Source organism: Nycticebus coucang, chromosome 6 (genome assembly GCF_027406575.1).
Source record: "Nycticebus coucang isolate mNycCou1 chromosome 6, mNycCou1.pri, whole genome shotgun sequence".
NCBI lineage: Eukaryota > Metazoa > Chordata > Mammalia > Primates > Lorisidae > Nycticebus > Nycticebus coucang.
The window spans coordinates 70,895,830-70,920,515 of record NC_069785.1 but is presented as its reverse complement, the minus strand read 5'-3'; the positions used below and the strand labels follow the sequence as shown (position 1 = coordinate 70,920,515).

Here is a 24,686-nt window from a genome sequence, read left to right as displayed (position 1 = left end):
CCTTGAGACTAAATGAAATCACCAGCTCGGCACCTGTAGCTCAAGCGGCTAAGGCGCCAGCCACATACACCAGAGCTGGTGTGTTCAAAATCCATGGTGGGTTTGAATCCAGCCCGGGCCTGCCAAACAACAATGACAACTACAACCAAAAAAAAAAAAAAATAGCCGGGCATGTGGCAGGCACCTGTAGTCTCAGCTACTTGGGAATCTGGGGCAAGAGAATCACTTAAGCCCAGGAGTTGGAGGTTGCTGTGAGCTGTGATGCCACAGCATTCTACCCAGGGCGACAGCTTGAGGCTCTGTCTCAAAAAAATAAAATAAATAAAATAATAATAATAATAATAAATAAATGAAATCACCCACAGAATGAGTATGGAAAGAGAAGAGGAAGAACAAGCAAAGAAGTCTAAGAAGAAATGACCAGCGAGATGAGAAGAAAGTCAAGATAGTATTATACACTGGAAGTCAAGGAAGAAAGTGCTGCAAGTCAGTGAATCAGATTAACTTTGCCAAATACTAAGATTAAGTAAACGGAGACTAAGAACATACATCATAGGGTTTGGTGGCACAGATCTTGACAAGAAAACTTTCAGTGGAATGACTAGACAAAAGCCTGACTAAGATGGACTTACAGGAGAATAAATGGTAACGAACTGGAGAAAGCAACTACAGAAGACCCAATTATAGAGTTCTGCCACAATGAGGAGTAGCAAAGCAATGGAGTAAACAGAAGCTGGCAGAAGAAGTGGAATCTCAAGAAAACAATCATGGTTATATTCACTGAACCCTGCATTAAGTTCCTTATTCTTCTGTTATATAGATTAGTGGGTCAGCTTTTAAGGCTTATGGCTAGTGTTAGGTGGATTTTAATTAGTTCTAGTACTTCCTCACTGTTGATTTTCTAGTAGTTTTCTGGTAAGATAGTTCTTGTATAAGAGTCTTTTCTGGCAACAATACCATTATAGACTAGAAGAAAAAAAATATATATGTATATATTTTTTTGAGACAGAGTCTCAAGCTGTCACCTTGGATAGAGTGCTGTGGCACCACAGCTCACAGCAACCTCCAACTCTTGGGCTTAAGCAATTCTCTTGCCTCAGCCTCCCAAAGTAGCTGGGACTACAGATGCTTGCCACAATACTCGGCTATTTTTTGGTCATAGTTGTCATTGTTGTTTGGTGGGCCCGGGCTGGATTCAAACCTGCCAGCTCCGACGTATGTGGCTGCTGCCCTAGCCACTTGAGCTACAGGCACCAAGCCGAAAAAATAAATGTTTTAAGACAATATTTCACTATTTAAATACTACATATACCAGTACTATGTTTACATAAATGCTGGTAGTATAAACTGAAACAAAATAACTGTGTATTTAGGGGTTTGGGTTTTTTTTTTTGAGACAGAGTCTCAGTTTGTCACCCTTGGTAGAGTGCCATGGCATCACACAGCTCACAGCAACCTCCAGCTCTTGGGCTTAGGCAATTCTCTTGCCTCAGCCTCCTGAGAAGCTGGGACCACAGGCGCCTGCCACAACGCCCGGCTATTTTTTTTGGTTGCAGTTTGGCCAGGGTGGGGTTTGAACCCACCACCCTTGGTATATGGGGGCCGGCGCACTACTCACTGAGCTACAGGCGCCGCCCAGGGGTGTTTTTTTTTAACATATATTTTCTCTAGCTAAGTATAAGTATTACCACCAACTTTTCTCCTGTTTATAAATGGTGGTCGTCTTTTACCACATTATTATTGTTAGCTGTATAACTGCTTTTAGATGTAGTCTGGTAGCCATTTCGAATCTATTCTACACTATCCTTTCTTCTTCTTTTTTTTTTGCATTTTTTGGCAGGGGCTGGGTTTGAACCCACCACCTCCAGCATATGGGGCCGGCGCCCTACTCCTTTGAGCCACAGGCACCACCCTATCCTTTCTTTTTTTAAATGAAAGTATATGAGTAAAATACTAAAAACTGAGTAGCAGCTTAAAGTCATGAACCGAGGCTGGGCATGGTGGCTCATGCCTATAAAGGCCAGCACTTTGGGAGGCTGAGCCAAGAGGACTGTTTGAAGCCAGGACTTTAAGACCAGCTGGGCAACACAGTGAGACCTTGTCTCTACAAAAGGTATTAAAAATTAGCCAGGTATAATGGTATGTGCCTATAGTCCCAGCCACTCAGGAGGCTGAGGGAGAAAGATCACTTCAGCCCAGGGGTTCAAGGCTACAGAGAGCTATGATTGCACCACTGCACTCCAGCTGGATAACAGAGCAAGACTGTGTCTCCAAAAAATAAATAAATAAATGCATTCATTCATTCATGAACCCAGGAAAGGCCCCCAAAACTGTAAATATCTAGTGTAAATATTAGACAATTAACATTTGCCCACAAATGTGATTTTTACATTCACAACAGATAAACTAGAAATTCCAGGTATTTGGGTACATACTGATAAATACTTCTGAAATATACAGCTTTATATAACTCAATCTTACAAACTATTACGTTCACTCCCCCCCCCCAGAAGAAATGGAATTTCTGTCTGATAAGAATTAAAAGGACTCATTAGGTGGAGATGGTACCAAATGAGCCCATTCTCAAGCATACTAGCTATGAAAAATGACCAGAGAGGAAAGAGCTGTAAGTTAAAGAACAATCCCTAACCAACACCTAAATTACAAATAAGCAACCACATACAAATAGCTACTTATATCCTAGATTCCCACCCCTAAGTAAAAAACTTACAGGTTCAGAAATAGAAATATTATGAATAGCAAGATTTATTTACTAGAGCTGACCCTCAAAAATGCTCAAGCAAAAGTAGACTTGTTAGATTTAGCTACTTGCTCCAAATCATCTTTCCCCTACAGCACAAAATAGAAATAATACCAGTCATTCTGCCTGACCACAGGCCCCAAGTGAGAAGAGTATGGTTCCCTCTGTCATTCTGTTTTTCTTTACCTCCCCTGAAGAGAGTATATCTCATGCTGTCTTTCAAACATGCATGTTTTCACACAATTTTCACACAATGTGGCCTCTAATACTACGCATAAGCCAACTTTATCTGTGTTCAACCAAATAAACAGCCATGCTGGAGGAAAGCTTGCTGTGTGGTATCTAAATATGGTTCACTATTGTAATTGATAGAGAATTTCTTTTCCATGGTCGGGGTAACATACAGACTTTAGAACCTAACCCTCTTCACTCTATAAATCAGAATGTTTTCTTTTACTTTATAGCTAATATTAGAAGGTAACTGAAGGGCATTTTCCGAGAGTTAACAAGAGGTACATCTGCAGGCCTGGGGAAAAATGCCACAGAGGAGCTGAAGACACTAGACAGCTAAGGAGGGAGAACAGAGTGGGAAAGGCATAAAGAAAGACAACTAGGAAAATGCCAAAAACATTTTCTGTCGAAATTTGGCCTGGGTTAGATTTGCACCAAGGTAAGAGAATATTTTCCTCCAACTCTTTCACCTTTCTGAATCCACAGAACGTTCAGAAAATTTAGAGTGGAGAAGCAAAGGTTATTTCCTCATGGGCACAAAGAAAGGTGTTTAACCATCAAGTTTTGGCCTTGATGTGGGGAGGTGGGGGTCCAAACAGTTTAATATCTCATACATACAGTATTTTCATTTATTTGTTTACCTTCCTCCAACTCTGTGTGGAAATGCACTCTGTCTCTTACATGTACATATACTCATGTACTCTAAAAATGTATACATTACTGGAAAAGAAAATATCACCTTTAACCAAATTAATTTCCTCAACAGTAGTTTGCTATACAGCAAAAGAACATTTATTTTATACAGAAAATCTAATTTATGTAGGGCAATAAGGAATATAACAAATCTCTACATTAAGAACTGTAATTTTGGGCGGCGCCTGTGGCTCAGTGAGTAGGGCGCTGGTCCCATATACCAAGGGCGGCAGGTTCAAACCCAGCCCCGGCCAAACTGCAACCAAAAAATAGCCGGGCGTTGTGGCGGGTGCCTGTAGTCCCAACTGCTCGGGAGGCTGAGGCAAGGGAATCGCGTAAGCCCAAGAGCTAGAGGTTGCTGTGAGTCCTGTGACATCATGGCACTCTACCAAGGGCGGTAAAGAGAGACTCTGTCTCTTAAAAAAAAAAAAAAAAAAGAACTGTAATTTCATTTTCTATAAATTAAACATGTTTTAGAGGTTATATTAAAAGCATAATTGGGCTAAAATTAGAGGTGAAATGCTACATTGGGGAGCAAATTGAAAAGCAGGTGTAGACATAGAAAAGCTAATATGGATTATTCATGAGGTAGTAAAAGCTCCAGCTTTTTTGTCCTGGAAACACTAAGTTAAATGTCATTCTCCTCCAAATAGTCTTCTGATTTAGCAAACCCAGATCGTATAGTGGGAAGGTGAGAAATAATATGAAAAAAACTATCACATCCTAAATATATTCTTGACTTGAAGCTGACTTCAAAAGCACTCCCCTCTGACCTACACAGGCATAAGAAAATTACAAACAGTAAATACAAACATATAGCAGAGTTTACTTTATCTAAAAGTAACCATGAAATAAATTCTAGAGAAACTTAAGTAAAAATTAAGTTACATATCGAGACTGTTCTTTTACATAGTAATATATTATCTCTACTAAAGATAAAGCTAACAGTACACATCCTGCATGACCCCTGGAAACCTGAATTTCCCAATCTGCTGGATGGATAAAACTGCCATCTGGCAGGTTAAATATTGTTACAGCTCAGGTCTTTTGGCTGAGCATAAACACAATTCTGAATGTATTCATCAAACTCTCTTAAACTCATCCCACCTATTCTGAATTCAATCGCTGCTTCTTAGTTCTTTCTTAGAAGCTCTACAGAAAAGTCCTCTCAAAATAACCTCAAGTATTATTTTCAAAGATTAGGTGGTTATAAAAAAAACTGAAGTAAAACACTCAAGATGAAAACTTTTTTTTTTTTTAAGAGATAGAGTCTCCCTTTGTTGCCTTTGGTAGAGTGCTGTGGCGTCATAGCTCATAGCAATCTTCAGCTCTTGAGCTTAGGCAATTCTGTGGCCTCAGCCTCCCAAGTAGCTGGGACTATAGGGGCTTGCCACAACACCCAGCTATTTTGTTCTTGTTATTGTTGCAGTTTGTCCAGGGCTGGGTTTGAACCTGCAACCCTCGATATATGGGGCTGGCGCCCTACTCACTGAGCCACAAGCGATGCCCCAAAACTCCATTTAATAGCCAATTCTTTCATAATTCTAACTATTGAACCTTTAAAGATTTTGACTCTCAACATGCAATAAGGGAAAATGTTTCTTCTGTGATGCTAATGTACACTTTAATTGTCAATATACTTTTACTGACATATATAATAGTTGCACATATTTATGGGGTAAATGTAGTATTTTTTATACACACATAATGTGTAGTGATCTAATTAGAGTAATTAGGATATCCATCACCTCATGTATCATTTCTTTGTCTGGGAACAGTCTATATTTTCTCATCCAACTATTTTGAAATACACAATAAATTCTTGTTAACTATAATCTCCCTACCATGCTACTGAACACTAGAATTTATTCCTTCCATTTAAGTGTATTTTTGTACCAATTAAGTAATCTCTCTTCATGCCTCCCCTTTTCCCAGTCTCTAGTAACCACCATTCTTTTACTCACTACCTCCATGAGATCAATGTTTTTTAGCTTATACATATGATGAGAACATGCTTGTCTTTCTGTGATTAATATGAATTTTGAAGAAAGTGCTATCAACACATTTCTGATAAAATGTATCAGTGAATAAATCAGTGAAGGGGCTAAACAAGGCAAGACACAGTAATTACACATAAAAGTTGACGTTGGTAGCAAAATTTAGTTTAAATGTGTTTGGTAAAATTTAAATAGTAACAACTTATAAAAAAAATAGAAAGCATAACTCCAAAACCGTTAGAAAATCAAAAAGAAACAAAGGGAAAGGGAGGGGAGGGAAGGGGGAGGTGGACAGAGGGAGGGTGATTGGTGGGATTACACCTGCGGTACATCTTACAAGGGTACATATGAAACTTAGTAAATGTAGAATATAAATGTCTTAACACAATAACTAAGAAAATGCCAGGAAGGCTATGTTAACCAGTGTGATGAAAATGTGTCAAACGGTCTATAAAACCAGTGTACGGTGTCCCATGATCACATTAATGTACACCGCTATGATTTTATAAAAAATAAATAAATAAATAGAAAGCATGATTCATATCACAAGGTTAGAAAATTAGACAACAAAAGATAACAAATTAAGATGTCAGAACAAAGACCAAATATAACAGTGTTAGCATAAAAATGCAAATAAATTAAATTTTAAGACTGACTTCAGACCGAGTTTTTTTTGTTTGTTTTTTGAGACAGAGTCTCACTTTGTTGCCCTTGGTAGAGTGCCTTGGCATCATCACAGCTCACAGCAACTTCAAAGTCTTAGGCTCAAGTTATCTTCTTGCCTCAGCCTCCCAAGTAGCTGGGCCTACAGGCACTTACCACAATGCCTAGCTACTTTTTAGAGACAGGATCTCACTCTTACTCAGGCTAATCTCCAGCTCCTGAGCTCAAGCAATCCACCCACCTTGGCCTCCCAGAGCGTTAGGATTATAGGCATGAGCACCATACCCAGCCTACGACTGAGTTTTAAAGGAGCCAACTACATGCTATTTAAAAGAAAAATATGCCATAGGGAGATAGTACTTCACACCCACTAAGATGGCTCGGTGAAAAAAGACCAGAATAACAAGTTGGCAAGGTTGTGGAGAAATGGGAACCTTCTTACATTACTATTGGGAATGTAAAATGGGTACAGCTGCTTTGGAAAACAGTCTGGGCAATTCTTCAAAGGTTAAAGTTATCACATGAGCCAGCAATTCTATGTATGCAACCAAAAAAACTGAAAACATACACCCACATAAAAATGTATATATGAATATTCATTTCATATGAATCAACAGGCTGGGCCCAGTGGCTCACACCTGTAGTCCTAAGCACTCAAGGCAGGTGGATAGCTTGAGCTCAGAAGTTTGGGACCAGCCTGGACAAGAATTGAGACCCTCCCTGCCCATCTCTACTAAAAATAGAAAAAGCTAGCTGGGCATTGTGGTGGGCGCTTATAGTCCCAGCTACTTGAGAGGCTGAGGCAAGAGGATTGCTCGAACCTAGAAGTCTGAGGGTGTAGTGAGCTAGGATAACGGCACAGCACTGTACCCAGGGCAATAGAGTGAAACTCAAGAAAGAAAGGGAAGAAAGGAAAGGGAAAGAGAGGAAGGAAGGGAAGGGAGGGAAGGAAAAGAAGGGAGGGAAGGGAGAAAAGAAAGGAAAGGAAGGGAAGGAAGGAAGAAGAAAAAAAAGTCCATCAACTGATGAATCTGTAAACAAAACATAGTATATTCCTATAATGAAATATTACTTGACCATTAAAAGGAATTAAGTTCTGACAACATGGATGAATCTGAAAACATTATTCTAAGTAAAATAAACTAGTCACAAAAAGCCACATATTGTATGATATGTCCAGAATAAATACATCTATAAAGAAACGATTAGGTTATTAAATATGAAAAATCGCACTTCCTTAAGTACTAGATTTGACAGCTAGTGTCTGTGACATTTGACATTGACCCTTCTTATTTTTTTTTAGTTTTGAAGGTACATCCTCAGTCTTTAACACGTTTTGGAATCTGATTATCTTTCAAATTTTATTTACAGCAATTTTTGTGAAGCCGTAGATAAGTCAAAAATTCTTGTTATTTTCAAGTATGTGTCCAATGCAGCACAGACAGTGCAAAATTTCAACAATGTTTTGGAAAGATGTGGCTAACGCGTGCATAGTACTTCAATAATTTGAGAAGTTTCAGTGGTTGATTTTATTTTATTTTATTTTATTTTAGACAGAGTCTGATTATGTTGCCCTCAGTAGAGTGCCGTAGCGTCACAATTCACAGCAACCTCCAACTCCTAGGCTTAGGCAATTCTCTTGCCTCAGCTTCCCAGTAGCTGGGACTATTATAGGCACCCGCCATAACACCCAGCTATTTTTTGTCGCAGTTGCCATTATTGTTGTAGCTGGCCTGGGCTATGTTTGAACCCTCCAGCCTCGGTGTATGTAGCTGGCGCCATAATTACTGTGCTATGAGGTGATTTTAATCTTTAAAATGAGCCACGTGGGCAATCTGAGACCAAGGTGGATAATGATGAGCAGAAAGCTGCAGTGGAAGTGAATCCATCTCAACCTACGCGTGAATTAGCAGCAAGGTTTGACGTAATTATTCCTACAATATTGTACTATTTGCAATAAATCAGCAAGGTAAAGAATCTGGATAGATGGGTTCCACATGGATTAAACAGTGTCAAAAGAGAAATCATTCTGAAGTTTGCCTTTCTTTGCTGTCATGACATAAAGGCAAACCATTTCTATACCATATTATTATATTATTCTTGACAACTGCAAGCATTTGGCACAATGGTTGGATCAAGATGAATTGCTGAAACACAGTCCAAAACAGAATATTCATCAAAAAAAGGCTAATGGTGTCTTGTTTGGTGATCTAGTGTTGGTGTTATCTACTTTATCTACTAAGGCTTCATGAAACCTGTTCAATTGATTAGAGTGTATGTCTGTTCCAACCAAACAGATGAAATGATGAGGATGCTTGACATTAAGCAGCTGAGACTAACAGACCAATCCAAGACAACGCTTGGCCACAGGTCACACAAACAATGGTGCTTAAACTTCAGAAGCTGACTTGGACACTCTCTGTTATTCATTATATTCACCAGACCTTGCACCAACTACCACTTCTTCTAGGCTTTGAACCACTTCTTGCAAGGAAAAATATTCAAGTCTCAACAAGCTACAAAAAGCGCCCTTCGGGCAGCGCCTGTGGCTCAACAGATAGGGCGCCGGCCCCTTATGCCAGAGGTGGCAGGTTCATACCCAGCCTGGGCCAAAAGCTGCAAAAAAAAAAAGAAAAAGAAAAAGAAAGCGCCTTTCACAGTTTCATCACCACTCACTCTCCAACCTTCTTAAACCAGCTGGCAAAACTGTGTTGATAGTTTAGGCAGATACTTTGATGAATTGTACTGCTGCTTGTTTGATATATAATAAACTACACCTCTGATCTGAAATCAGACATTTCATATTTAACATGAGTAGTTCCAGAACATGGAACTGGGGAGTGACTAATAATGAGTACAGCATCTCTTTTTAGCATGATGAACATGTTCTAAAACTGACAGAGGTAACGGCTGTACAACTCTATTAATATACCAAAACCAATGAATTAAAAGGATTATTTTGTAGTATATGAATCTTAATAAAGCTATTTTTTAAAAAGAAAAACATGTCACAAAAGGTTGAAAGCAAAACAACAAAGTTTATATCAAGCAAATGTTAACAAAAGGAAAGCTAAAAGAATAATACAAAACAAAGTAAAAAAAAACAACAGAGTAGACTTCAAAGAAAAAAGCATGAAAAAAATTATCACTGTATCTTGAGGCTTTCCTTCTAAGATCAAAATCAAAGAAAGGATGTTTGCTCTCACCACTATTATCCAATACTGTATTAGAGTCCCAGTCAGTGCACTTAGGCAAAATTAAGTAAATGAAAGGCAGACAGATGATAAAAGAAATAAAACTGTACCTATTTGCAAAACACATTCCTAGAAATGAGTTCACCAAGGTGACAAGATATAATCACTCCAAAATAGTGAACTACTTAGGTTTGGGACTAACAAAATAAGTGCAGGATTTGTTTGCTAAAAACTATAAAATCCTGATGAACAAAATTAAAAAGATCTTTAATAAGGGCAAGAAATCTATGTTCATATATTGGAAGAGTCAAAAAACAGAAAAAATATTAATCAATCCCTAAATTGATATGTAGGTTTAATGCAATCCCTATCAAAATCCCAGAAAAAAATTTTTTGTTGAGATAGACAAGTCTAATGTTAACAAAAGGAAAGCTAAAAGAATAATACAAAACAAAGTAAAAAAAACAACAGAGTAGACTTCAAAGAAAAAAGCATGAAAAAAATTATCACTTTATCTTGAGGCTTTCCTTCTAAGATCAAAATCAAAGAAAGGATGTTTGCTTTCTTGTATGGAAAGGAAAACTAGAAGAATATTTAAACATATAGTAAGAGAAATCACTCTACCCAAGTTTATGACTTATAAGACAGCTACAATAAGCAATATAAAAGACACACTGATCAGTGAAACAGAACAGAGGACCAGGAAAGAGACCCACATAGGTATGAACTATGATTTCTGATAAAGATGCAAAAGCAATTCAATGGAGTAAGGCCAGCTTTTTCAATAAATGGTGCTAGAGGTATTAGATCTCCATAAATGAACCTCAACCTAAATCTCACACCTATATATAAAAAGTAACAAAAAAATGGATCACAGATTGAAATGTAAAACATAAAAATATAAAGGGTGAGCAGGGCGCTGGCCCCATATACCGATGGTGGTGGGTTCAAACCCAGCCCCAGCCAAACTGCAACAAAAAAATAAATAGCCGGGCGTTGTGGCAGGCGCCTGTAGTTCCAGCTACTCGGGAGGCTGAGGCAAGAGAATCGCCCAAACCCAGGAGTTGGAGGTTGCTGTGAGTTGTGATGTCATAGCACTCTACCAAGGGTGATAAAGTGAGACTCTGTCTCCAAAAAAAAAAAAAAAAAAAACTTTTAGAAAAATGCACAGGAGAAAAATCTTCTAGATCCAAGACTTGACACCAAAAAAACAATGTAAAAAAGAAACACAAATTCAATAAACTAGATACCATCAAACTTTAAAAATGTTTGCTTTCTGTAAGACCCTATTAGATAAGCCGGATAAGTGCCTTATGCCTGTAGTCCCAGTTACTCAGAAAGCTGATGCAAGAAGAATGCTTGAGCCCAAGAGTTCAAGGATATAGTGCTCTATAATCACACTTTTAATGAGCTACTACACTGTAGACTGAGCAACATACTGAGACCCTCATCTCCTAAAAAAGAAAAAAAAGAAGAAGAACTAGTACAAGATAAAAGGCAAGCTATAGAGTAGAGCAAATATTTGCAAACTGCAAGCCCAACAAACTAGAATCTATAATATAGAAAGAACTCTAAAAATTAATTAAAAAGAAAACCAAACACTCCAATTAGAAAATGGACAAAAAGAAAAATTTCCCTAACCAGCAAATAAGCCAAATAAAAAGATATTTAACATTATTAGCTGTTAAAGAAATAGAAATTAAAGCCACAATGAGATAGCCCTACACACATATTTAAACATCTACGATTTTTAAAAGTGACAACAATGAATATGCTGATAAGGATGAAAATAAAATGGCCCTCTCAAACACTGTCAGTAGAAATAGAAAATGGTACAGCTACTCTGGAAAACAGTTTATACTTATACATATAACCCAGTATTCCACTCCTAAGCATGCATTCACAGAAAAAAAAAAAAAACAAAAAACAACTTATGTCTATACAAATAGCTGTACATGAATACTCATAATAACATTATTTGTGATAGCCTAAAACGGAAAACAACTAAAATGCTCTTAAATAGGTAGAGAAATTGATACATCCAATACTATGGAATACTTCTATTTAGAAAGAAAAAGAAACTGATGGCAAACTTGCAAAATCAATCATAAAGTCAAAAGACAGTAACAATGAAAAAAGCACTTGTAATTTATATCAGAGTGCTAAATTTCTTAATTCTACAAATAAAAAGGTCACAACTCAATTTTAAAATGGGCAAGTTCAAAGAACTTTGAACAGTTCAACAAACGTATTTCTTAAAGAAAGAAAGTTCACCCTTACACAAGCTAAAATTATAATGAGTTATAAATTTTCACCTATCAATTTGTAACAATCAAAAAGTTTAATAACAAGTGGTATTGTTGAAGTCATGGAACGAAAAAGATAATCTCTTAATAGACAAGGAGATTATAAATCAGCACACAAACCTTTCCCTTTCTCTGGAAGGAAATTTGGCAATGTCTACACAAATTTAATTTTATTATTTTTTATTTTTATGTTTTGAGACAGAGTCTCACTCTTGTCACCTTGGGTGGAGTGCAGTGGCATCATCACAGCTTGAAGCAACTTCAGTCTCTTAGGCTCAAGAGATCTTCTTACTTCACCCTCCCAAGTAGCTGGGACTACAGACAATACCCAGTTAGGTTTCTTTTCTTCTTTTTTTTTTATTTCTGTTTTTGGTAGAGACAGGGATGGAGGTAGGGTGGGGAGTGTCTCACTCTTGCTCAGGCTGGTCTCAAATTCCTGACCTCAAGTGATCACCTGCCAAGGCCTCCCAGAGTGCTAAGATTACAGGCATGAGCCACCATGCCTGACCTCAAAAATTTTAAATGCAATTTCTACTTCTAGTAATTATATTCAGACGTGCATAGTGATATATATTATAGAACATTATCTATAGCAGTGTTTTTAATAGCAAGAAACTACATAAATGTCAATCAACAGAAGAATATTTAATAACACACAATCCAAATGATCATTGCATGCTAAGCAGCTGCTAAAAAGAATGAAGCAAATAGTATGTTTGTTATGTAGAGGAGCTATCTCAGGAAAGATATAAAAAGAACTGAAAGCAACACCTGTGGTTGAGAAAAGGGCAGGGGAAGGACTTCCCTTTCACTATAAAAAACTCTTTTGTAACTTTTGTTTTTTGAACAAGTCAATGTATTACCTATTCAATATTTTTTAAACAATCAAAAAAATAAATAAAGCTGACCCTTGAATAACACAAGTTCAAACTGCATGGGTCCACTTACACACAGATTTTTTTTCTGCCTCTGCCAACCCTGAGAGAGCAAGACCAACCCCTTCTCCTCCTCCTCAGGATGAACACAAGGAAGAACAAGATCTTTCTGATGATCCACTTCCACTTAATGAACAGTAAATGTTCTGTATTTTCTCTTATGATTTTCTTACTAACACTTTCTAGCTTACTTTATTGTAAGAATACTATCTATAACAACTACAATAATGGACAACCACCACAAAATCATTTCAACAGATGCAGAAAAAGCATTAATAAATTACAATACATTTTCATGATAAAAAAATTCAGTAAGAGCATCTGTGAAAAAATCCACAACTGACATTATACTTAATGGTGAAGGACGAGATGCTTTCTCAAAAGAACAAGGTAAGAATGTCCACTCTTCAAAAGCATATGAAAAAAAGTATATACTATGATCAAGTGTGATTTACTCCTGGAATGTAAGGATCATTCAGTATATGAAATTCATTCAGTGCAATATATCACATTAACAGAATGAAAAATGTCAAATGATCATCTCAATTGATGTAGAAGACATCTGACAAATTCAACACCTTTTCATGATTAAAAAAAAAAAAGCAACAAACTAGAAATGGGAAGAAACTATCCCAACATAATAAAGGGCCATATATGAAAAATCCACCGCTAACATCACATTAAATTCTGAAAAACGGAAAGCTTTTCCTCTAAGATCAGGAACAAGGCACATCACATTAAATTCTGAAAAACAGAAAGCTTTTCCTCTAAGATCAGGAACAAAGCAAATCTCATCACTTCTATTTAACACAGTTCTAGAAGTCCTAATCAGAGCAATCAGGTAAGAAAAAGAGATAAAACGCATCCAAATTTGAAAGGAAGAAGTCAAAGTATCTCTGTTCATAGATGACATGATTTATATGTAGAAAACCCTAAAAAATTCATGCAAAAAAATTCTAATAAATTCAGTAAAGTTGCAGGATACAAAATCAACACACAAAAATCAATTGTTTATGTACACTAGCAATGAATAATCTGAAAAATAATTTTAAAAAACAATTCTATTTTTAAATGCTTTTTTTTTTTTTTTGGCCGGGGCTGGGTTTGAACCCGCCACCTCTGGCATATGGGACCGGCGCCCTACTCCTTGAGCCACAGGCGCCACCCTAACAATTCTATTTTTAATACCATTAAAAAGAATAAAATGCTGGGCAGCACCTGTGGCTCAAGGAGTGGGGTGCTGGCCCCATATACCAGAGGTGGTGGGTTCAAACCCAGCCCCGGCCAAAAAAAAAATAAATAAAATGCTAAGAGCTGGGCTTGGGCACAGCGAGTGGAGCTAGTGTTGGGTCTTACCCACTGAGGCAACTGGTAGGGGAGAGGGTCTAGGAGAAAGGGTAATAAAGCCAGGTGGGCTCTTAGCACCTGAGAGTAGGGTATTCATTTGAGTTTGGGCTTTGTTCCCAGGTTAAGGCTGGGATTCCCAAGATCCAGGGTATGTGTGTTGGCTGGGAGCCAAGACAATAATTACCCACTTAGACTTCAAGTCATTCCTAACCCAGAGCCACAGTTACCAGAAAAGGCCCTCATGACTCTAAACAGTAGAATTTAATAAGATAGTGCCAGTTCTACCCAGCCTAGCCATTACCTGCTCAGAAGCAAGGCATTTCCCTCTCCTCTCTCTGCCCTGTTGGTAATTTAAAAGTAGGAAAGGAACTATAAGGAAACTGGCAAGCCCCCCCTCTTGCTAATTTTCCAGAGCTTTTAGAGGGAAATGAGGGTGTTAGCCCAGGAGAATAGGATGGTCAGAGTGACAAGAGGAGAGGAGTCACATTCTGGGTTAGTAGGTAGTGTTTTTCAAGGAAAAGAGAGTTAAAAAATAAGGCCCTGGAGTCAGGAAATCTAGGGAGTCAGCAGGTAGGTAGAGTGGAGCCGTCTCCCATCAGGAAAAATGGTCATTTTGATAAAGAATGCTGGCAGGTACAAGGGAAAGGAGCCTGTCCAGTCTTTTTTTTTTTTTTTTTTTTGTAGAGACAGAGTTTCACTTTATTGCCCTCGGTAGAGTGCCATGGCTTCACACAGCTCACAGCAACCTCCAACTCCTGGGCTTATGCGATTCTCCTGCCTCAGCCTCCCGAGTAGCTGGGACTACAGGCGCCCACCACAACGCCCAGCTATTTTTTTGTTGTTGCAGTTTGGCCGGGGCTGGGTTTGAACCCGCCACCCTCGGTATATGGGGCTGGCGCCCTGCTCACTGAGCCACAGGCGCCGCCCGCTGTCCAGTCTTTTCAATCAGCCACTGGGGTTCTGCAGCTCCTTAGAGGAAAACACATGTTTTATTATGCAGCTTTCAGGATGTGAGGTGCTTCAGGAGGTACAGCTGACTCTGACCTTCCATACGCTGGTTTGCACATAAACCCGGATGGTAGTAGGCCAAATCTGCAGGTGTCTCAAAACTTCACTTACAACTCCTGCTGTCCTTAAAATATATTTAGTCAACAATTTAATATACACTGCATGGCCAGTCCCCAAAGTTAGTAAATACAAAACACCCCAATGTATTGTATTGTGGAACTTACATGTCAGCCTCTGATTTGTACTTCGGTGTAAGCAGAAGTACTACATCATTGTTCACAACTCACTAGTATGGAGAGTCTACAAAACACTTCCAGATAAAAGAATCACAAACAAGAACTCTCTAACATTTAATCCTTAATCTAAGAAGACATGATGGATTCTTTCAGGGGTGTACAACATTTTAGCTTCTCTAAGCCACACTGAAAGAAGAGTTCTCTTAGGCCACACATTAAATACACAAATGCTAACAAAAGCGGATATGCAAAAAATAAGGTCTGTGCATAATTTTCATGATATCCACCACCACAGATAGCAACAAAGTCCTCACATAATCTGCATCTGGCCTGCGGACAGTGAGTTGAACATCCCTGCACCTGATCTGCCTCTTGGGTAAGTTTGTTTGTTTCTCTAGGCCTAGATTTCCAAAAAAAGAAAACAACAACAACAACAAAAAAAGAATAAAATACCAAGGAATAAACTTAACCGAGGAAAAAGACGTAACACACTGAAAATTACAAAACATTCCTGAAAGAAATTAAAGACACAGGGCGGTGCCTGTGGCTCAGTGAGTAGGGCGCTGACCCCATATACTGAGGGTGGCGGGTTCCAACCTGGCCCCAGCCAAACTGCAACAAAAAATAGCCGGGCATTGTGGTAGGCACCTGAAGTCCTAGCTACTCAGGAAGTTGAGGCAAGAGAATCGCCTAAGCCCAGGAGTTGGAGGTTGCTGTGAGCTGTGATGCCATAGCACTCTACCGAGGGCGACAAAGTATAACTCTGTCTCTTAAAAAAAAAAAAAAAAGAAAGAAAGAAAGAAAGAAATTAAAGAAGATATTAAAAAATACCTATAGTGCTCATTGATTAGAAGACTTGATATTGTAAAAATGTCCATGCTTCCCAAAGCAATCTATAGATTCAATCTCATTCCTATCAAAATCTTCAATGGTATTCTTTGTAGAAATAAGAACAAAATCCTGAAATCATATAAAATCTTAAGAGACACTAAAAAAGCCAAAATAACCTTGAAAAAGAACAAAATTGAAGGTCTCACACTTCCTAATTTCAAAATATTTTACAATGCTCACAGTAAAATGTAGTACTGAGGCAAAATAGTGCACTACTGACATACAGACAGACCAGTGGAACAGCACAGAAAGCCCAGAAATAAACCCTCATGCATATGGTCAAATGATTTTTGACAAGAGTGCCAACACCACACAATGCAAAGAGAAAAATCTCCTCAAGAAATGGAACAACTGGCTATCTATAGGCAAAAGAATGCAGCTAGACCTTTAACTCTCAGAAAAAAAACAACAGGGTTTGTAAAACTTCCTAACACTAGATTGGCAATGATATTTTGGATATGACACCAAAAGCACAGGTAACAAAAACAAAAGACAAATGATATTAAACTTAAAAACTCCTATAAATCAAAGCGAACAACCAATGGAGTGACAAGGCAACCTAAAGAATGGAAGAAAGTATCAGCAAATCATATACAAGCAGTCCCTGAGTTATAAACATCTAACTTATGTACAAATAGCACTTACCAACAGAGGCTATTACAGTAAAGTAAATCCCCGAGTAACAAATATCCAGCTGATGTACAACTCACACAGAGGCTGTTATAGCTACAGGTAAATGCACCTGTTCCAACTTTAAACACAAATTCAACTTAAGAACAAACAGAACTTATCTCGTTCATAACCCAGGGACTGCCTGTATCTGATAAGGGGTTAATACATAGTGAACTCGTACAAATCAACAACAAAAAACTAAATAATCCAACTTAAACAGTCAAAGGGCCAGGTGCGTGGCTCACGCCTATAATCCTAGCACTCTGAGAGGCCAACGCAGGAGGATCCTTTGAGCTCAAGGAGTATGAGCAAATATGAACTCAGTACCAGCTTGAGCAAGAGGGAGGACCCTTCTCTTTTAAAAACAGGAAAATTAGCTGGGCATCACTGCAGGCACCTACAGTCCCAGCTATTCAAGAGGTTAAAAGAGGAGGATCACTTGAACCCAAGAGTTTGAGGTTTCTGTGAGCTAGGCTGACATGAGGCATGAGGGCACTCTAGCGTGGGCAACAAACTGAGGCTCTGTCTCCGGTCAATCAATAAATAAAATAGTGAGACTCCAAAAAAATAAATAATAACAGGCAAAAGATTTAAATAGACGTTTCTCCAAGGAAAATATGCAAATAGCCAAGAAACATATGAAAAGATGCTCCGTATCACTTGTATGATTGGATCTAGCAATCCCTCCTCTGCACAGAACATGCTAAAGAGTTGACAGCAGGATCTCAAAAAGCTATTTATTTATACACTCATGTTCACAGCAGCCTTACAATAACCAAGGGGTAGAAGCAACCAATGGATAAACAAAATATTGCATGCATGTATATACATGGTTTATATTCTAACTAAAAGTGAAACAAAAGTTCTGGTAACTCTTTTATGATTTTATTAGATGATTCTTATCCTTTCTTACAATCCTATTTTTTTATTTTGAAACCATATATTATTCTTTTAATTGTCCATAGCTAACTAGAAGAATTGAGAGGTGAGGCAAAGGTGATTGTAAAGTAAAATGTTTGATTGCATACTTTTTTTTTTAATCTAGAGACTGATACCTAAAGATGATAATAGATGAGAATTCCTCATGTGTACTGCAAAGTTCACGGGTCCAAACTGATCTGTTTAAATACCATTTAATTTACAGTACACACTAATAAAGATTATTATATAATATTAAAACTACAAACCCTCTTTCATGTATGTATGCAACACAAAAGGCATTCATTAATTCAACATTCTGATCCCATTTTTCTTTTTTTTTTTTTAGAGACAGAGTCTCAGTTTGTCACCCTCGGTAGAGTGCTTTGGCATCACAGCTTACAGCAACCTCCAGCTCTTGGGCTTAGGCAATTCTCTTGCCTCAGCCTCCCAAGTAGCTGGGACTACAGGTGTCCGCCACGACACCCAGCTATTTTTTTGTTGTTGTTGCAGTTTGGCTGGGGCCGGGTTTGAACCCGCCACCCTTGGTATATGGGGCCAGCGCCCTACTCACTGAGCCACAGGCGCCATCCCTGATCCCATTTTTCTACAATGACTTCTATTGAAAAAATTCAGGGAGATTTTTCTATATAAAAATAAGAGCAAAAGACATTATAAAATTACTAAACTATTTTTAGGAACAACTTTTTAAATCTTTTACTCTCAATACTTATATAATAAGATGAACATTGGCTTTGGATTCAAACAAACCTGCATTCAAATCTTGACCCCTTCACTTAAACTTTGTAAATTACCTCTCAGCTATCTCTTTAATAAAATTCAGGCTGTAAGTTTAATTTTCCAGAAGTTGTTTTGAGGCTTAAATGAGATATATTAACATACAGTTCCTAGTTTAGTGCAGTTAGGTGCCCAATAATTTTTGGTTGTGTATCTCCTTTCTCCCTATAAGTTGTATTAAAGACTTCATGATAGGCTGGGTACCCATAGCTCAGTGGTTACAGTGCTGGCCACGTACACCAAGGCTGGTAGGTTCAAACCCGGCCCCGGACAGCTAGAACAACAATGACAACTGCAACAAAAAAATAGCCAGGCGTTGTGGTGGGCACTTGTATTCCCAGCTACTTGGGAGGCTGAGGCAAGAGAATAGCTTTAAGCCTAATAGTTTGAGGTTGCTGTGAGCTGTGACACTATAGCACTCTACCAAGGGTGACAAAGTGAGACTTTGTTTCAAAAAAAAAAGACTTCATGATAATAATTTTTAATTATCATTTAATTGAACCTTAAAATATTCCACATAGTAGATATATCACAGATTAATTAAGCATAATATTATTACTGAATATTTAAGTTATTTTTAATTTTTATACTAGAAATAATGTTGCAATGAATATTCTTGGGCTTGAGTTGATTACCAAAGATGAAATTAATCAATCAAAAAGTATTTTGGGGAGGGCAAGGGAAGCAAAAAAAAATATTTTTAAACTCCTACTACATATTGCCAAACTACATAAAGAGCTTTATTATGATTTATATTGCTACCAGCAATGAATATACATTTTAACAAATCTCATTGATACTGGATAGAAATTTTTAAAAATCTAATATTATAAGATTTGAAAACTCATTATTGACTTATTTTGAATTTCCTTTGATAATTGAGTATCTTTCCATGTTTCCTAGTTGTATTCTCATATAGTGACTTAACACGCTCACAAGTTTTGCTTAATAGTAATCAACTCTACCCATCATCTCCTTCGTGATTTCTTGAACTGTTTGTAAACATAAATTCCTAACTGAACATTTAAACTTTACATGGGGATGGGGGAATGAAAAAAAACTAAGAGCATATCATGGATAAATTACTTTTCCCTTTTAATCTTTTTTTTTTAAAGAAATTCCTTTTATTTATTTATTTGTTTATTTTTATTTTTTTGTGGCTTTTGGCCAGGGCTGGGTTTGAAACTGCCACCTCCGGCATATGGGACCCGCGCCCTACTCCTTGAGTCACAGGTGCCGCCCTTCCCTTTTAATCATATGAAATAAAATCATACTAATTTTAAAATTTAGGAGTACAACTAAAACTTTTATTCAAAAATATAGTTCAGGATACACCTGATACTTAAATTGGAAAAAATATATTATTATAAAGGGAAATTGCAAACATATTTCTCTTATAGATGAGGATGCAATAAACAACATATTAACAAGTTGAATTAAAGATTAATGTTCAAATAATGTACTTTGGTCAAAATCATCTATCTAGATGAAGTAGAATGATTTTGAAGTATTTCTTCTTTTTCTATTGTTTGTAAGATTTGGCATGATCTTTTTTTAATTATCTTTTTCTTTTTATAACTAAACAACATTTATTTGTCACTAAGACTTTATCTCAACATAACTGTTAACCACCTCCCCACTCCATTCTGAAGACAGGTTAGTACAGTGAATGTTATAAAGCAAGTATGAACAGTCTGAAGGATTGGAACCAATATCAGCTAACAAAGAACAACTTTATCTAAATCATCATAAAAATGTTTAAGTAAAATACAAACCAAAAAAAAAAGAGAGAAAGAAAAAAACGATTGAATAAGAGCCTCACATTTCATCTCATATCTTCAATCTTGGCTAGAGTGTAACAAAATGGAAACAGGATTACTATAATACAAAACTTCCACTACAGCACGCTGTACACACCTGTGTTCCAAGCCTACCCCTACCTCCCTGTTGTTTCCAGCTTAATTATTTCCCGGCCTGTTGGGCCTGCCGACGAAGGAGCACGTAGATTTTCTCTTTAATCCAGTCTTCGTTATAAGGCTGGTATGTCTGGGTATCAGCTCGGTAAACCAGACAGCTGAGGTCTGCCAGGTCATCAATAAAAATCCAACAACTGACTGATATCATATGTGATAGAGGGACTGTTGGGATTCATTCTCTTCAGATGTTCTTCATACATTTTACAAACACCTTCCGTGCACTTATTCACAGATTCATAGTCAGCGTAAGTTCTGCCTTCTGGCCTCTTAGTAGGCTGTACCAGCAAAATGGTGTGAGACATGGCGCCAAACTCTTCGCTGCAGCTCCCTTTTTTAATTATCTTTTATTTTTATTTATAAATATTGGCTGTCTATTTTTTGAGACTTTGGGAAAAAAATTAACTGATGACTCCATACTGAACCTCAGAGTCAAAGCATTCTATGATAGACATACTCTTGACAATGTGATTGTTACTTTTTTTTGCATTATTATTATTATTGCTCAATATTTTGTTGCAGCAATTGTCTGATTTCTTTTCTGAATGTATTTATCTTCCTTCTTTCTTTATGAGGTTTTTGTTCCTAGTCCTTATCTTGAATGTTATTGTTATTAAATTTTAAGCCTTTTCAATTTTGTGAAGGCAAAAAGTGGAAACCAAATAAACACATATATATGAAAAAAAGACAAAAATACAGTTTCAAAATAAATACTGAAATAAAATTCTAAGACCCTCAGGCTATCTTGAAAGGACATGTATAGATAATAAACTAATTCTGTTTGTTTATTCAAATATTTAGTCTTTTAATTTTGCTTAAAATGACTTAATTCTAATGCTACACTCACATCCAGTTTCTTTTACAATGCAATATCACCATCTTTGGTATAGCTAAAGCTTATTTACATTTTTAGTTTTAATAAATTTAGCGAAGAGCAGTGCCAATGAATTGAAATAACCAATATCTGTCTAAAACTATTGGAGTCATCTACAAGCACTGTCAAGACTGAAGTATGGTTCAAGAGAGACAACAACTTAAAATTATCTTCCAATCGCTCAAATACCTATCAATAAAATATCTCTAAAAACAAATAATTGGGGCAGCACCTATGGCTCAGTGGGGAGGGCGCCGGCCCCATATACCAAGGGTGGCAGGTTTGAGCTCAGCCTTGGCTAAACTGCAACAGCTGGGCATTGTTACGCGTACCTGTAGTCCCAGCTACTGGGGAGGCTGAGGCAAGAGAATCGCCTAAGCCCCAGGTGTTCTAGGTCGCTGTGAGTTGTGACGCCACAGCACTCTACCGAGGGCGATAAAATGAGACGAAAGAGAAAAGAAAGGAAAGAAAGAAGGAAAAGAAAGAAATAATTGAGAAAGAAAAGAAATAATTGTTTGTACCCTCACATTAATCTGAAATAAAGAAACTAATTGCCACAATCACATTATCCCTTTCGTCACACTATTCTACCTGTCCCATGATTACTACAATCATGTCTTTCAGCAAGCTGCTCTGCAACACTTAATGCAAACTGATTTACGAGGCTGGGAAAGCACTGCAGAACCCAGTGGCAAATTCCACAATGCTGCATTTCAAGCACTGTTGCAAGTATACTAGATATGTGATCTTTAAATTCCATCCCAGCAGGATCTTGTATATTAGATTTCTTTATTAAACTGTAATTCTGACCATAACTGGTTGGATCATTAATACCTCATTTTTAAATTTTTTATTTCATATTTACAATTATGAGGGTCTTTAACTGATTCTGAGTTTCAAGATTTCTATCCAATCCAAAAAAGTCAATTGTTGTTAATTCTCAAGATTACACTCAAGTACATAGGTATCCATTTATTAAAAACACACTGGATGCCTGCAGCTTCTTGACAATTATACAAACACTAATATAAATATTAAATTTAAGTCACCAGAAAAAGACAGAATAGTATCTACAAAGGAATGTTAAGATTTAGAAGGTAAATCCTAGATTTTTCTTTGAAGGTCTGAAACACATCCTGCCAAATTAGGAAGCAAAGTTTTTAGAGAACAAACTGGCCTACAGAAAAATTAGTGCTTTTGATCTCTCAAAATTCAAGTATAGAAGAGCACAGCTTGTGCTAAATTGTTTAAAATCAGTGTAGAGTGAATCATGAAACCTTTGAATACCCTTTCTAATACTACTTATCAGAGCCTGCTTCCTTGAATTTATATCACCTGATCTCCAGACACTGGCTATTAGGCATGTGGAAGAAGGAAAACTCAATTATAAAAAATAAGAAGAGAAGGAAACTGTGAAACATAATCCAATGTCAGAGGAGCCCTTGGCAGAAAACATTGGTAACCAATGTTATTAAGATGTAGCAGAAACCTTACCCACATTGCACAAAACAAGATGGATCATCTTAACTATTTAGGAATGTGGAAACATCTGCTGCCTTTTTTCCTTAAGCAAAACCCAAGTGTTTATATACATATATTTTTAATTCAAACCTTTTACATAAATTATTCATATATCTTCCCACACCTAAATTAGCTGTAAACATCTACATAGAAATATCCTACTTTAAAAAGGAAAAGGGGCCAATCTAGCTTTGTAAAATACTAAGACTTTATAAAATAAACTCAGCAACCTAGGTTATTGGTCTTCACTAGGCAGTATTGGTACACTGTCCTACATCAAGTAAGCATTACTGTACTTGTAACAGAGCTCAAGAAAATTCACATACATATGATCCAGAAGACAGACAATCTTGGCGTTTAATGAAAAAGACTGTTTCACAAACATCAAAATTTAAATAGAATTCATCTTCCAAAGCTTAAAAATGAGAAAGATAAAACATAAGTGACTTGTTTAATCACAAAATAAAGAATGACATCCATGTGGTCAATTAAAATGTTTCTCAGTGTTTCAGATTCTTCAGTCTATAGCATCCAAATACTTTTCAAACAACATTAGGACACCTTCAGAATATAGAAGGACCAAGAAAAGGAGATCATCTTCACAGGTAATTTCTGATTTTTGATGATAATTTCTGGTGAAAAACCAGAAACGAGAAAATGCCTATGAAACTGTTGCAATGTTATCTCATCATTTACTATCACTGCCCCCAATAAAAGTTTAAATCTGAATTGAGTTCTAAAAAAAAAAAAGATTATAAACATCAAAAACTGTATGGTAAAAAACATAATTGCCTACTTCCCTACTTCTTCTAATCCTTACCCCCATTTATAACCTCCTCAAAGGGATCAAAGGGAGATAAAAGCAGATTTCTAGGGCAGGGCGAGGTGTCTTAAACCTTAATCCCTAATCCCAGAATCCTCCTTAATTCTGGGAGGCCAAGAAAGGCAGACTACATGAGCTCAGGTGTTAAAGACCAGCCTGAACAGTCTCTTAAAAAATAGCCAGGCGTTGTGACAGGCAACTTGGGAGGCTGAGGCAAGAGGATCATTTGAGCCCAGGAGTTTGAGGTTGTTGTGAGTTATGACGCAATGCTACTCTAACAAGGGCAACATAGTGAAACTCTGTCTCAGAATAAAAAAAGATGAACCACAATTTGTGATCCATATTATTCCCCTCAAAAATAAATCACTTACGCTCAGCGCCCATATCACAGTGAGTAGGGCACTGGCCACATGCACAGAGACTGGGAAGTGTCAGCCCGGCCCGGGCCTGCTAAACAACAATGAACACTGCAACCAAAAAAATAGACAGGCATTATGGTGGGCACCTGTAAAGTTCCAGCTACTTGGGAGGCTGAGGCAAGACAATCGCTTAAGCCCAAGAGTTGGAGGTTGCTGTGAGCTGTGATGCCACAGCACTCTACCAAGGGCGACACAGTGAGACTATGTCTCAGTAATAATAATATTAATAATATTATTATTGAGACCGCCATCTCTTAAGAAAAAAAAAAAATCAGGGCAATACTATAAATGTAATATAAAAGAAAAATAATAAGAAAGTAACACATTAAAAAAATATATATATACAAACACATGGAGATGGCAGCCGAGTAACAGCTTCCTTGCATCTGGGCACCGTGAGTCTGGGGAGATAGGACTCCAGGCATC

The 24,686-nt window shown here is 37.3% G+C and overlaps 1 protein-coding gene and 1 pseudogene across 6 annotated transcripts in view; both read right to left on the bottom strand.

Annotated features, from left to right (window-relative positions):
• The window catches only part of PIAS1 (protein inhibitor of activated STAT 1), a 169,615-nt gene that overhangs the window by 79,749 nt on the left and 65,180 nt on the right, over positions 1-24,686 (bottom strand). The window lies entirely within an intron of this gene.
• Positions 20,558-21,201, bottom strand: LOC128587574 (enhancer of rudimentary homolog; annotated as a pseudogene).